A 15,817-nucleotide genomic window follows, 5' to 3' on the forward strand; every position below is an offset into this window, starting at 1 on the left:
ATTGAGCTTATCTCAGAGACTCACGGTGTATAGTCCTCCATCTGCCCCTGCTGGATGGAGAATATGAGTGAATCTTCATCTCACCCCTTCCACTTCATGCTACTGATGCCCTTCTCTCCCATATCCTAGAGAACTGTTGTCAATATGCCAAAGTTTCAGTGATCTTCCCTTCTGCAGATGAAAACACCCCAAGCTGTTTAGGCTGATGCTTAAGATCTCCAACTCCTCAATTACCTCCCAGCTTCAGCTACCACCTTATATATCTCCTTACACATGTTTTTTGCTTCCTCAGTCACCCTATTGTGGAGAGCAGCTGATCTGAAAACATGTGATTAAAACATGTGGCCTATAGACACATGCAAAAACACACTTCAATAAGCTACTCTAGCAGGGCTATTAAAAAGCACCTACATACAAAAGCAGTATCTGCCTGTGGTCAATAATTATCTTCCTGGTGGAGGTGTGATGTCCTATACTAGGGAGTCTGGACTCTCCATGGTAGAGGTGTGATGTCCTACACTAGGGAGTCTGGACTCTCCATGGTAGAGGTGTGATGTCCTACAGTAGGGAGTCTGGACTATCAGTGGTGGAGGTGTGATGTCCTACAGTAGGGAGTCTGGAATCTCAGTGGTGGAAGTGTGAAGTCCTACTCTGAGGAGTCTGGACTCACAGTGGTGGAGGTGTGAAGTCCTACACTGGGGAGTCTGGACTCTCAGTGGTGGAGGTGTGATGTCCTACACTAGAGAGTCTGGACTCTCCGTGGTAGAGATGTGATGTCCTACACTAGGGAGTCTGGAATCTCAGTGGTGGAAGAGTGAAGTCCTACACTGAGGAGTCTGGGCTCTCAGTGGTGGAGGTGTGATGTCCTCAGTGGGGAATCTGGAATCTCAGTGGTGGAGGCATGATGTTCTATACTGGGGAGTCTGGAATCAACATGGTGACCATGGTTCCAGTCCCCAGTCCATTCAGCCCAATGCACACAAGCCTGGGTACCAGTGCCCAAAGTTCCACAGGCTAAAAGACCACTCTCTCTCTCTTATGCACACATAGACATACCCAATCATGAATAATCACACACAATTTTTTTTTAACCATATGCAATATACTGTCCCTATTTTTATTGGGAGGAAGGAAGGAAGACTAAAACTCCTAAATGGCTTTATGACTTAGAAAAGATTAAGAGCCTCTGATTTGGAATGATCCATATTGCTCATTTTTAAGCTCTTTTTTTTTTTCATTTTAAAAAATGTATTTACCTTTAATCACATGTCTTTACAGTATATGTTTCTTTTTCCAAAACAAATACCATACGTATCAGTCAAGATAAAGATATTACTATATACATTATCGTCAGAAAATAGCTTCTTGGGAACCAGCAGTTAGTGTAATGGCTATGTCACTGGACTCCCACGTAGTCGACCGTGGTTCGCATGCCGGACCCAGTGGCTTAAAACTCAGGCCGGGCACATGTGCATGCGTGCCCAAGATCCTGAGAGGAGAATGGAGGAGAGGGGATTGTGGCATGACCATCCCCCCTGGGGGGTGATTTCTCACTTTCTGTCTCTATGTCTCTCTCTGTCTGGCGAGTGCACGCACCCTATACCGGAAAAAAAAAAAAAAAAAAAAAAAAAAAAAGTTTTACAGTTTCTTGTGGTCCAGCAGGTGGCATGGTGGTAGGGGGCACCACATGGCCAACCGCGGTTCAAGTCCCAGACCTGGTGGCTTGCCTTCTCACTTTTTCTCTCTCTCTCTCACAAGGAACTTCCCTTGTCCCTCTCTGTCAAATGAAAATAAATAAAATTAAAAACAGTTTCTCAATTTTTGTTAATTAAGCATACTTTTACCAGTTTTCTCCTCCTTTCCCCTCCCTCCCTTTGATACTAAGCTTTTTTTTTTTTCACATTTTATTGATTTACAAAAGATCTTATACTAAAAGTATGGACTAAGCTAGAATCTAGTGACAAGTGCATTGTAATTTTATTCCGAAACATTTTTTTTCTCTCTCTCTATTCCCCTTTACTAAAGAGAGGTATAAACTAACTTATTTGTAAAGAAAAAAAAAGTTAATCTCAAGTTAATCTCAATTTGGTCTGTTACTTGCACAAAGCCCTGGAAGAATTCAATTGCTGATGCAAGGCAACAGATATTATTGAACTTATGCAAATAACCATATGCCACAAATAAGAATGCTCACAAATATATATTTTCCAATTGAAAAAGGGTCAGGAAGAGAGAAAAGTATAACTCAATTTTAAAAATCCTTTTTTTAACAAATTGCTGAATCTATCAACAATTCAAAAGAAAACATGGGGCCAGCAGATGATGCAATGCTAGACTCCCACATAGTCAACTGTGATTTGAGTGCCAGACCTGGTGGCTTAAAACTCACGCCGGGTGCGTGTGTGTATGTGCCCAAGATCCCGAGAGGAGAATGGAGAAGAAGGGATTGTGATATGGCCATCCCCTCTGAGGGGTGATTTCTTGCTTTCTGTCTTTCTGTTCTCTCTGGCAAGCACACATGCCTACGTGCAAAATCCTCTCTTTAAAAAAAATTCTTAAATCTGAGAGACAAAGCCTAGAAGAAAATCAGTAATGTTTTAGAAAAAAGTCATAGAATTGTATCTCACCAGTTAAGTCTCAAAATAATCTCTCCTTTTCTTTGAATATGCAGTGTTACTGTGGTCTGACCTTTCCATTAACATTCAACATTATTATTGATATTTCAATAATAATATCTTGTCCCTACCATTAAGTTGGCCTTTTTCTTGGTCATTTTTTTTGTTCTCTTATTTGTCTGTCTGTCTTTAGTTTTCCTGGTATAGTACTCCCTTCAGAACTTCTTGAAGAAATCGTCTGGTGGTGGTAAATTCTTTCAGGTTCTGTTTATCTGAGAATGTTTTTGTCTTTTCTTCCCATATGAAGGATAATCTTGCCAGATACAGTATTTGGGGTAGAAATTGTTTTTCACTTAACATTTTGAATATATTTTCTCATTCTTTTCTTGCTTACATTGTTTCCAACAAGAGGTCCGATGTTAGCCTGATGGGATATCCTTTGAAAGTAACATGATGTATTTCTCTTCCCAATTTTAGTATCTTGTCTCTGTCTATAGTTTTGGTCAATCTGGCTATGATGTGCCTTGGAGAAGATCTTTCAAGGTTGAATCTATGTGAGGTCCTTTGTATTTCTTAGGTCTGGATATTTGAATGCCTCTCTAGGATTGGAAAGTTTTCTTCCAGGATTTCATGGGATAGATTATCAATGCCCTTATTAGTTTCTTCACATTCTGGGATACTGATTATTCAGATATTTGGCCATATAATGGTATCTAGTATAACTTGTAAATTATTCTCATTTTTTTAATAATTATTTTTATTTAATTTCATTTATTCATTCATTTTATTTTTTAATTTGACCTGAGAGAGACACATGGGGCGGGGAGAGTGAGAAAGCAAGCTGCCAGGTCCAGGACTTGAACTGTGGTCAGCCATGTGGGAGTGTCCAGCGCCTTAACCACCATGCCACCTGCTAGTTCCCCTATTCTCATTTTTTGGGTTATTTTCTCGTCTTTTTGGTGAATTTTTTGAGGTCAGAGTTTCTGTCTTCTACATCTGAAATTCTATCTTCTTCATGATCTAATCTGCTTTTAATACTTTCAAGGGAAGTTTTGATTTCCTGTATTATAGTTTTCATCTCTAACAGCTCCATTTGACTCTTTTTTATAGTGTGTATTTTCTCTTTCAGATCATGGAAGAACTTCCTCACCTCCTGGAACTTGTTGTTCTTTTCTCCTGCATTTTCTGGAGTTTGTTATCTCCCTTCTCCTGCATCTCTGTTAGCTTTGTCACTATGAATATTCTAAATTCTTTATCTGACATTTCCACGAGTTCCATTGTACTGTCTGTGGATGATGAAAGGCTGTTCTTTCCCCTTGGGGGAGAGATATTTTCTTGATGTCCCAAATTTCTTGTGCTTTGTTGTGGTTTCTGGTCATGTGATAGATTATGCGTTCTCAAAGTTAATTCTCAATGTTCAGGCATGCAGAAGGAGATGTACTGCCATATTTCTGCAGTTCCATTTCCCTGATCCTCATCAAGTAATCTACACTTTTATCAATGAAACTGGATATTGCAAAGGCATCATAGTCTTAAGGGAATAGGTGCATCTGGGTTGAGTCGCAGGGTTTCCACTAAGAATTCAGAGGTATGAGGGAGGGGATGAGCTGCGCTCACTGCAACTCAGTATTTCTCTCAGCTGCTCACTTTGCAGACTCTCTTCTCTGATTTTTAGTCATTTGGTGGTATATTCACGTTTGTTAGAGATTTCTGCTACTGTAAGCTCGTATGCTTCATTTTACTATGAGGTACTTCTATGCCTATTTCTCCTCTACTACTGTGTCTTGCAACATGGTATCCACAGAAAGGAATTTCAATTTAGATTTATAAAGATGAGTTTCTCCCTTTCTGTACTAGTTCAGTGGGGGTCAAGGTTTACTATGACCCTACAGGTATTCTGATGTTTCACTACTATGCACTTAGACCTGCCTAGACACTCAATGTGTGGAAGGTGAGAAGCAAGGTGAGAAAGTCAGTTGAAAAAAAGAAAACAAAAGGAGAAAGACCTAAATAAATAAATAAATAAATGAAGACAAAACAAAACAATTAAAAAGGAAAAAATATTTTAAAGAAAAAGGCCAAAAAATGAGAACTACACAGCATACCACAGGAAAGGGGCAGGGCTAGGCCCACCTCAGATGCACATGGATTCTAAAATTTGCAAGAGAAAGAAGTCAGAGAGAAGAGACAATACCTACAGATTTTTAAAACACACACACACAAACACACACATATATATATATATATACAAAAGAGAAAATTTTTGAGAGAAAGGGAGAGGGAGAAATAGAGACAGAAAGAAGACAGAGACCACCCTACCTGGCTTTTCACTGGATGTTGGGCCAGGAGAAGAGGTTTAGGGCAGAGACTTTCTGGTTAAAGGGGCAGGGGTAGTCCCACTTCAGATGCACATGGATTCTGGCTTTTCGCTGGGTGTTGGGCTGGGAGGCTCATTTCTAAGTTCTTAGTGAATGCACCAGCACTTATGTATATGCCTCTTGCATGTCTCTGACCTTTTGCAGTATTCAAAACTTGCCCTTCTCACCAGCTCGTGACAGACTCCTAGCGGTAGAGAAGGGAAGTACACTTCATTCTTGACACTCATAATTCCTGGGGAGCTCTATGCCAGGAATGACGATTTTATCCAGTGACAGGCTTTCCTTGCTCTTTTGGATGACTTTGGGTCCACCCAATGGGCAGGCCACTGCTAACTCTTTGACAGATTGAATAGGGAGAAATTGTTAAATCTTTCTAAAGTATTGCCTGCTTCCCCAAGACTTCTCCAAAGTAAACATTCACTGCCTGAGGTAGGAGAACAACCTTTTCTTTTACAAAGTGTCAAAGAGATTGTAGTAATTGGGTCAGATTAGGAGGAAGAGGGCATAACGGTGACTGTACTAGGCACAGCATTTCTGGTCTAACCATCATTTTCTCTTGCAAATTAATAAAATGGCGCTCTGAAGTGTCCATCACCCTAAGAACTTTTTTGTTAGTGTCAAAACACCAGGTGGTGGCACAGTGATGTGCAAATGGACCCACATAGGAAAGATCAGGTCCCAAGACTTCTCTAAGCATGACAGGGGCATATACACAAGCCCAAGATCTTGATTGACTGAAGCTGACAGTAGATCATAGTATGAAGACTCTGTTGGGGGTATTTTTCTTTTCTCTCTCTCTGTTTCAGAAGAAATAATAAATAAACTTCAAAAAAACACCATAACCTGGGGGAACCAGCAGTTAGCGTAATGGCTATGTCGCTGGACTCCCACGTAGTCGACCGTGGTTCGTGTCCTGGACCCGGTGGCTTAGAACTCACGCCGGGCGCATGTGCGTGCGTGCCCAAGAGCCTGAGAGGAGAATGGAGGAGAAGGGATTGCGGCGTGACCATCCTCCCTGGGGGGTGATTTTTCGCTTTCTGTCTCTATGTCTCTCTCTGTCTGTCTGGCGAGCGTACGCGCCCTATAGCGAAAACCTCTCAAAAAAAAAAAAAAAAAAAAAGAATAAAAAATTAAAAAAAAAAAACCATAACCTGAAGACAAGATGGTGATCTCACAGTGATAACCTTTTAAGAGTTGAAAAGTACTTTGTCTAAAAGCAGATTTTAAAAGCAATTTCTCTTCAGAACAACTTTTTTTGTACCACTTAAGAAACCTCTTGATACTCCATGGCAGTAGCAGTGATAAAATGGGTGACATCAAAAACAACCATCTTGAAAAATTTCTTTCCAACAATAGAGCTTTGTATTGTGTTTGTCATAAATCTACATATTCTTCTCTTCCAGATGACCGTAATTGAAAAGTGGAGCTTGTTTTGACAACTGATGGCAGGATGATAGTGTGCTACCGCCCGTCTGTGGACATTCATTATGAACCCCAAAACCTATCCCTAGACCAGATCCTGTACATAAATAATGAAGAAACACGTGATCAAATGCTAAAATACAGATTAGAAGGAAAAAAGTGAACACTTTGAGCAAGGACCCATGCTAGAACAACTTAGCAAAATATTCTTTTCTACCAAGCACCATTGATATCCTCACGGACAGTATCACAGACATCGTAAGAAACTGGATCCTCCAAAATACAGATGACATCAAGGTTCTCAGAGGAATCAGAAATGTGCCTCATTTGTCATTTAAGAAAATCCCATGTGGTGTATTCACTAATAGATTATGTAATAAAATAATAATAAAATTTCTTTTCATATATATTTTTTAAATGGGACCAGCAGATGGCGTAATGGGCTTTAATGTAGTTGACAATGATTTGCGCCCCGGATTCAACGGCTTAAAATTCACACCAGGCACATACTGTGCATGCATGCCCAAAACCCCAAGAGGAGAATGGAGAAGAAGGAATTGCAGTGTGGCCATCCCCCCCTCCCCTGGGGAGTGATTTCTCACTTTCTGTCTCTCTTTCCGGCGAGTCCACGTGCCCTATAACAAAAATCTCTCAAAAAAAAAAAAAAAAAAAAAAAACATACCACAACTCACCCGCTCCTGGACACACCATGAGCTTTCAAAAGCAGGGACAGATGTCCTACTTCTTATAAAATATTAAGGCCATGTAAGGAAAAAAAAAATGTGCTAGACTATTTTAATGTGCTTGAACCATAATATTTTTAAATTATCAATAATTTTCTAATTTGATTTTTTAAAACAGACCCCTCTGTTTTAAGAAAATACTTCAATGTCTTTAAGGCAGTAAAGTTAAAATCATGTTCTCCATGGCTTAAGATCATGGTGAGCTTCAAAGCTTTCTGTCATGACTTGCATTGTGGGAAGAGATCCATCTCTGTAGATTAGGATGACCTAGAAGTGAGTCTTGGGCCAAGTAGGGTCTCTCTTTGAACATCAGAGATATTGGTTTTGCACCCAGGAGCAAATGCAATAGAGAGAGACATAAATAATGACACTCCATGGAAAAGATAGATATTGTGTTGTGACAGCAGAATAAAGAATGAGGAATGTCTAAGAGAGAAAAAAATTACCCTCTGTAGGTGTAGGGTTGGTAGCCTTTAAGAATAATTCTATGCATCTCCTTCTATGGGTTTTCCACCTCCCTTCTATACTAGAAGTCTCTCCTTCAATCCCAAAGCAGTTGACAAAGCGGGCATTACAGCTAATCTCTACTATAGTTATATAGGCAGATCACAGCACAGCCTGTTTCTGCACTTTGGGTGAGGAGATGTGGAGAAAACAGGTGGATAAACTGGTCACAGGATGGCCAGATGTGGGCAGCAGAACTCTAGAAGTAGCAGATATCTGCAGAAAATGTAAGCATTCTTCTGGAAATTACACACGAGAGGATCCAATAAACTACTAAACTTACAGTGGCAAACCAGCATATGGGGCTTGACTCTTGGGATTTGAAGCAGCAAAGCAAGGGTGACCTTTGTAGACCAGAGAAACTAAAGATTAAATAACTAAAGAGTTATTGATTTGAGCTGTCCCAAAATAATTCATGGCCAAACACTATAAACATGAATAGCAAGACTTAAAGGAGTTCAGAGTGATCCAGCTCATGGTGTGGTAGTTAGGGTGGCTGGATCCCACATGGCCAACTGCACATTTCGAGTCCCAGAACCAGAAGCTTGAGAAACACACGAGGCACATGTGTGTGCATGCCCAAAATCTCAAAAGAAGGAGAGATGAAGGAGAAAGGATTGCAGCATGACCATTCCTCATGGGGGAGGGGGTGCTCTACCCCCACCCACGAGTGCATATTTTACCCTCTGGCAAAATTTTTTAAAAAAAATGAAGTTCAAAGGTAGGAAAGGTCATTTTTCCCATGATGACTGGGAATGTCCCACAAAGGAAGAATTTGAGCTATGTCTTAAAGAAAGAATGGAAACAGAGTACAGGAGAAGGGGGGAGAGCATGCACGACATGTACTAGGAGTATGAAAGGAACAAAAGTACAACAGAGCACAAGGGCAGGTGTTCTTTAACCAGACTCAAGGCAAGTCTGTACTCATGAGCATCCATCCCTCATGCTTCATATTACATTAGGTCCAATTCTGGAGGCCCAAGGATGGGAATGTGCTAAGCTGGTCTCTGTGGAGCAATCAAAAGTGCTAAAGACCTCATGAGTTAACCAGTGCTAGTTCTCAGAGAAAAGCCAATAGTCCCAAGAGGACAAGAGTTGGTCTAAAGACACACAGGACCAGCAGGTGGCATGGTGGTTAAGGTGCTGGATACTCCCACATGGATTACCATGGTTTGAGTCCCGGAACTGGTAGCTTGCTTTCTCTCTTTCTCTCTCTCTCTCTCTCTCTCTCTCTCTCTCTCTCTCTCTCTCTCTCTCTCTCTCTCTCTCTCTCTCTCTCTCTCTGTCTCTGTCTCTCTCTGGTCAAATAAAAATAAATGAATGAATAAATAAAATAATTCTTAAAAAAAAAAAAAGAATTGGTCTTAATGAATCATTCGTATCTTTCTCGTGCCTCACATCCCCTTCTCAAAAGGCACTCCTGCACTAAATAAATAAATAAATAAATAAATAAGGCACTCCTGTACTCAGCCACTGAGTACAACACGTGCAGTACTCACTTGGTGCAGAGTACTGGAGAAAGTGTCTCCTCTTCGCTCCCTGTCCCATATGATACTGAGACCCATGACAAAGAGTCCACTGGGCAAGACGTTTATGGCTTCTCACTTTCATCAAAAATATTAACATTTATTCAGCACCTACTCTATGTCAAGCACTGCTCTAAGCACAGAGATACAGCAATGAATAGGTCAAAGACTCGGCCCTCTATAGAGTTCCTTTCTAGCAGGGAAGACAATAATAGTCACATAAATTAAGAATAAGATAGTGCTGTCTATGGTGGGGGAAAAAAGAGTCAGGGAAAGGAAATAATAAGGAAGGAGTTTTTGTTTGTTTGTTTTTACATGAAATGGACAGGAAAAGCCCATTTAAATAGGTGACAGAGAGCAGAGGTCACAGAGGAGGGGTACCAATCCCTGAAATGAACATGAGATGGAGCATCTGAAGAACAAAAGGGCACTGTGGTTGAAGGGAACTCAGGGAGCATGGGGTTGAAGAAATCAAGGGAAAGACAGAGACTTTTAGAAAAGGGACAGTGAGGAATTATCTTGGAGCGTGATCCACTCCTGGCCCATCACAGCCACACAGTGCATATGGCTGCTTCCCTGTGGCCATAACCCCAGAGCCAAGGGAAGGGCTGAGTGAGGTCTTTAGCCTCACTAAGTGAGATGCATTAAACTTTATCCAAAGTTACTTTGCTCTGCAGCTGGGGGAAAAGGACAAACTTCCAGTCCTAAAGTTAGAGCAATCAAGAGTCAAGGGATGTGGAAGTGGCTGGGGCCTTGTTATCTCAAGTAGTAATGAGTCTCAAGAGAAGCCCCATGACTTCACCCCAGAGAAGGGAAGGCTTCCTCGGTGGATCAATACTTGAGACTTCAATTTTTGAAATTCCCCAGAAACTTGGAAGAAATCCAAATATACCAGACCTATACTAGCTGCACATTGAGCTACAAAGTATCCCCCAAATGGCTTATACCAAGGCCTTGTTAGGGATGTTACTCCAATAACCCGGCAGGACCCCTGGGGTCACCCATGGATGAACTTAGTAAATCTCATTATCCTCCTTACACCTCAAGAGGAAAAGACAGGAGGAGCGACCCCCCCAAGACCATCTCCACGGGATGATTCCCTTAACCCCTCACCCAGCTGAACTCAAAGCAAGGGCCAGGATTCTTTCTTTTAAGAAGTTAATGTGGTGTGGAACCACCAGATCGTATAATGGTTACATTGCTGGACTCCTAGGTAGTCGACCATGGTTCAAGTCCTGAACCCGGCAACTTAAACTCATACCAGGTGCATGTGCATTCGTGCCCAGAATCCCAAGAAGAGACTGGAGGAAAAGGGATTGCGACATGATCCTCTCCCCTGGAGGGTGATTTCTCACTTTCTGTCTCTGACACTCTGGCAAGTGCACACACCTTATAGCAAAAATCTCTCTTAAAAAAGAAAGAAAGAAAAAGTTTATGTTGTGATGGGGCTAGAGAGACAGGTGAGTTGCAGTGGCCCTGGTCTGTTTGAGGAACTATTCCACTACAATTCCTCTCCAAAGAGATGGCCATTTCACCCCCTATGGGTGGCCTCTACCATCCTAGAAAGAGAGTATCTATGGAGCTCTCAAAGACAATTAAGGAGAAGCAGCTTGATGGTCTGCAGAAGCATACCCCTTCTTATATCCAACCTAAACATTTCCTGCCTCACCACCAAACATCTCTGCTCTCCATGAGGAAAAGCAACAGAGTAATGACTGCTTAGAATTCAGCTGTGTCCCGACAGAAGAATGCCTTCCTTCTTTTATCATTTCTGTAGCATTCTTAGATGTGCCTTGTAGTTTTACAGTAGGTTCAATTTTTTAAAAAAATTATTTATAATTTTATTTATTGTTATCATTTTTAAAAAATTATTTAATTTTATTTATTATTATCGTTTTTCTATTTTGACCAGAGAGAGAGAGGAGAGAGAGAGAGAAGGAAAGTGAGAAAACAAGCCACCAGGTCTGGGACATGAACGCGGTAGGCCATATGAGAGTCCAGCACCTTAACTATTATGCCACCTGCTGACCCTCATTATCATTTAAAGAAAATAATTTGTTATAGAGCACATGCGCGAGAGAGAGACAGAAAATAAGAAAGCAAGTCAACAGGTCTGGGAATCGAATCACAGTCAGCCATGTAGGAGACCAATGCCTTTACCACGCCATCTGCTAGCCCCAGTAGGTCCAATTTTTTTCTAACTTAATTATGAAATGTCCAGATATACAGAAACTCTTATGGAATAGTACAATGGAGACCCAAAACCCGTAACCTGATGTCAATTTGTAACATTTTTTTCTTTTTATTCATGACAGTGTGCATGCATATGTGAGAGTGGGAGAGATGAGGACCCTCGACAGTCTGATTACACCATAATCCCCTACTTCTAGGCCTCCAGCCCATGGTATTTGGGGTACTTCAATCCTGGAAGCATTCAATTCTAGAATGTTTTAGTCTAAAAAGACCAGCGATTTCTTTCTTTTTTTTTTTTTCTTTTTGGAGAGGTTTTGGCTATAGGGCACGTGTGCTCGCCAGACAGACAGAGAGACAGAAAGTGAGAAATCACCCCCCGGGGGGATGGCCACGCCACAATCCCTTCTCCTCCATTCTCCTCTCGAGATCTTGGGCACACACGCACATGCACCCGGCGTGAGTTTTAAGCCACCGGATCCGGGACGTGAACCATGGTCCACTACATGGGAGTCCAGCGACATAGCCATTACACTAACTGCTGGTCCCAAAAGACCAGTAATTTCAAGTGCAGTTGCCCTGTGGGATCCAGTTTCTCTAGAATAGTGCCTACCTCTGTGCCATGGAGTCAGTCCATGATGTCAATCGTTCGTCAATTTTCAAAATTCCTGGTATATTAAGGATACAAAGGAGTTTCAATACTCAGAAGAAAACTTTTTAAACTTTTATTCTCAATGTTGAACAATTAAAGTAATTTCAACTGTGAAATCATAAAGATATGAGCTTCGCATTATTAACTTGATTTTGGTTGGAAATTATAACCAGAAACAAAAGCCATCAGCCTCAGTTAACAATTTAATAAAGTGCCTTGAAGAAAGGGAGACCTTTGGCATAGATGTTTTAAGAAAACAAAGTCCTGAACCAACTATTTCACCTCATTAGGTAGCTAAAGAAACAGCAAAAATATTTACATATCAGTTACTCAAAAATATAGAAAAATCTTAATTTTTTTCTGTATCTTTTGTTTACAGAATTAAGCACTTGTCTAAATCAGTCCACTAAAAAGGCCAAAGACCTTTCCTACAATACTGAAAAGAAAATTTTAATAGTTCCAATGACAGTTGACTCAGAACATTGAAACTAAAAATATTTTAAAGGAAACCACACACATGTTTAAAATGTTTGTTTTCATAATCGGACTGGCAGGTGGCATGGTGGCTAAGGGCACTGGATTCCACCTGGCTGACCACGGTTTGAGTACTGGACCTGAAGGCTGGTTTTCCTCTTCCTCTCACTCTCACTCTGTCCCTCTCTGGTCAAAGTAAAATAAGTAAATAAATAAATAAAGTTAAATAAAATAATAATTTTTTAAAATAATAAAATAAAATGTTTGTTTTTATAAAACGATGTATATTCACTTATAGCTATAAATTCTATGAACCAGCAGATGACGTGATGGTTATATCGCTGGACTCCCACGTAGTCAATTGCAGTTGGAGTCCCAGACCCAGCAGCTTAAAATTTACACCAGGTGTGTGTGCGTGCATGCCCAAAATCCCAAGAAGAGAATGGAAGAAAAGGAATTGCGGTGTGGTCATCCCTCCCTAGGGGGAGATTTCTCTCTTTCTCGCTGTCTCTTTGGTGAGTGCACATGCCCTGTAGCGAAATCTTTCTAGGAAAAAAAAAGCCGTAAATTCTGTTCTCATGAGAGACTAATTTATTCACCAATATTATTATGACCTCACTATGACTCCACTGATCTAGTCCTCATTTATTCAAGCAGGTTTTAAGTGCAGATCACACTAATATTAGTAATATAGCTAAAGGCGTTTGTCTTACTTATAGGTAGAGTGACACAGTTCACATTACAATACAACACAGAACCTCGACTTTGCACAGTACCATTAAAGTGAGGAAGAGGCAGAAAGCCAGCTCTCGTTGCCACGATCAGCATTGTACCTGAAGTCCTAGTCCATTGAAATACGGCATGACAAATATGCTGAGAGCGAGCACTGAATAGAAAGATATGAAGTCATCTCTGCCACAAATGTGTCTTATAAACTCAAGACACCAAACTGATAAAGTGTTAAAGTTAGTAAGCAAGGGTTTGGTAAGACAGGCAGCTATAAGATGAACATGCGACAATTGCGAAGAGCCAATTCAAAAATATAATCAATATAAATAGCCCCTAAAATTCTAAATACTCAGGACCATTTAGTGGACTCTTGGTTGAGGAAGCCATCTCCCACATGGACCACCACGTAGTTCAAACCCTGTGACCTGTTAAACACACAGGGCACATGTGCATACGTGCTGAAAATTCTGACACAATAGAGAGATGAAGGAGAAGGAATTGTGGTGTGATCACTCCCATTGGGGGTGTATTTTCCCTGTCCCTCTCTCTGTGTCTCTCTGTCTCTGACTAGCCAACACATACAATCTCTGGCAATTAAAAAAGGCAAAACTAAAAGAAAATAAAACTAATAAACTTTTACCAGCCTCAGTTAAAAACAAAATAATCAGAACAGAAGGAACTTTTCTCTCTAGAGCCTCATCATCTTTGTTTATGCAAAGTTTCTATCTTCGGTAGAAAGCCAGCTATGACACCACACTTCGGGAAAGGTTTCTCATTTTTCCATTTGACTGAAACACAACTTTGCCATCTATAGAGTTTCATACATAATAGGATCTATTTTAGATTCTCCATTCTATTCCACCAATCTACTTACATTCTTATTCCATCCAAATTTGCTATGTATCTTTTGATATGTGGGAAGGGAAGCACATCATTGCTAGTTTTTACTTTTTTTTTTTTTTGTAGAGGTCTTTGCCTTAAGGCACATGCACTCGCCAAAGAGAGAGAGGGACAGAGACAGTGAGAAGGAAAGGGAGAAATCATCCCCCAGAGTTGAGGGGGATGACTGTGCCATGATCCCTTCTCTATTTTCCTCCCAGGATCTTGGTCATGTATGCACACATACCCAGCATGAGTTTAAAGTTCCAGGTCTGGAACTCGAGCTGCCGTTAGCCATGTGGGAATCCAGTGACATAATTGCTACACCATCTGCTGACCCAGCTAGTTTTTCATTTTTACACACACACAAACACACACACACACACAAACACACACACACACACAAACACACAGGCATGCACATCTGTTGGCTCTTCTAAAGCACTAACCTTTTATTTAAATTGTTTAATACACACATAGGTTAATATGTTACTTGCAACTACATTGGATTTACTCTAGAAGAATCAACATTTTAAATGTTAAGACTTCCTGGGGTCAGCAGGTGCCATAGCAGTTAAGGTGCTGGACTCCCACATGGTCGCAGCTGTTTGAGTCCCAGACCTGGTGACTTGCTTTCTCACTTACTCTTTCTCTCTCTCTCTCTTTAGTCAAATTAAAATAATAATAATAACAAGTGGAGTTAAATAAATAAATAATTTTTTTAAATGTTAAGACTTTCCATGCTCACTTTAGCAGCAAATATACTAAAATTGGAATAGGGGCCAGCAGATGACATAGCATTACATCGCTGGACTCCCACATGGCTGACTGCCATAGAGTACCGGACTGGTGGCTTTCAAACTCATGCTGAGTGCGTGTGCGTGCCTGCCTAAGATCCCAGGAGGAGAACGAAGGAGAAGGCATTGTGGTGTAGCCATCCCCCACAGGGGGTGATTTCTTGCTTTCTGTCTCTCTCTGTCTCTGGAGCACACACTCTATAGAAAACATATCACCAACAGCAACAACAACAACAACAAAAACTGGAATGATACAGAGAAGATTATCATCGCTCCTGTGCAAGGATGGCACATAAATTAATGAAGTATTCCATATTTTTCAAGGAAGGCATGACCATTGTAAACATTTATGTATTCAACATCAAGAGGTCCCAAATACATAAAATAAAGACTGTTAGACATAAAAAGAGAGAGTAGACTGCAACACACTAATTGCTGGGGATTTCAACACACCACTCTCATCACGGGGGATGGCCACACCACAATCCCTTCTCCTCCGTTCTCCTCTTGGGATCTTGGGTACGCACGCACACAAACCCAGCTTGAGCTTTAAGCCACGGGGTCCGGGACGCGAACCACGGTTGTCTACATGGGAGTCCAGCGACATAGCCATTACACTAACTGCTGGTCCCCTGGCTCCCATTTTTTAATATTGACCACATAATAAATCTAAAAATGTAGAAATCATCTAGCATCTTTTCTGACCACAATGGAATTAAACTTAAAGTCAACAAGAGAAAGAGCCTTTCAAAATACACAAATTCACAGAGACTAAGCAGTTTACTCCTGGAGACTCTGAAACTACTGAAGAAATTAAAAATGAAGGAACGAGCAGTTAGCGTAATGGCTATGTCGCCAAACTCCCATGTAGTTGACCACGGTTCGAGTCTCGGACCCGGTGGCTTAAA

At 40.9% G+C, this 15,817-nt stretch overlaps 1 pseudogene; it reads left to right on the forward strand.

Annotated features, from left to right (window-relative positions):
• Positions 1–15,130: 15,130 nt before the first annotated feature.
• On the forward strand, positions 15,131–15,229 carry LOC114007121 (uncharacterized; annotated as a pseudogene).
• Positions 15,230–15,817: the final 588 nt, after the last annotated feature.

This window comes from Tupaia chinensis, unplaced genomic scaffold (assembly GCF_000334495.1).
Source record: "Tupaia chinensis unplaced genomic scaffold, TupChi_1.0 Scaffold000126_2, whole genome shotgun sequence".
Lineage (NCBI taxonomy): Eukaryota > Metazoa > Chordata > Mammalia > Scandentia > Tupaiidae > Tupaia > Tupaia belangeri.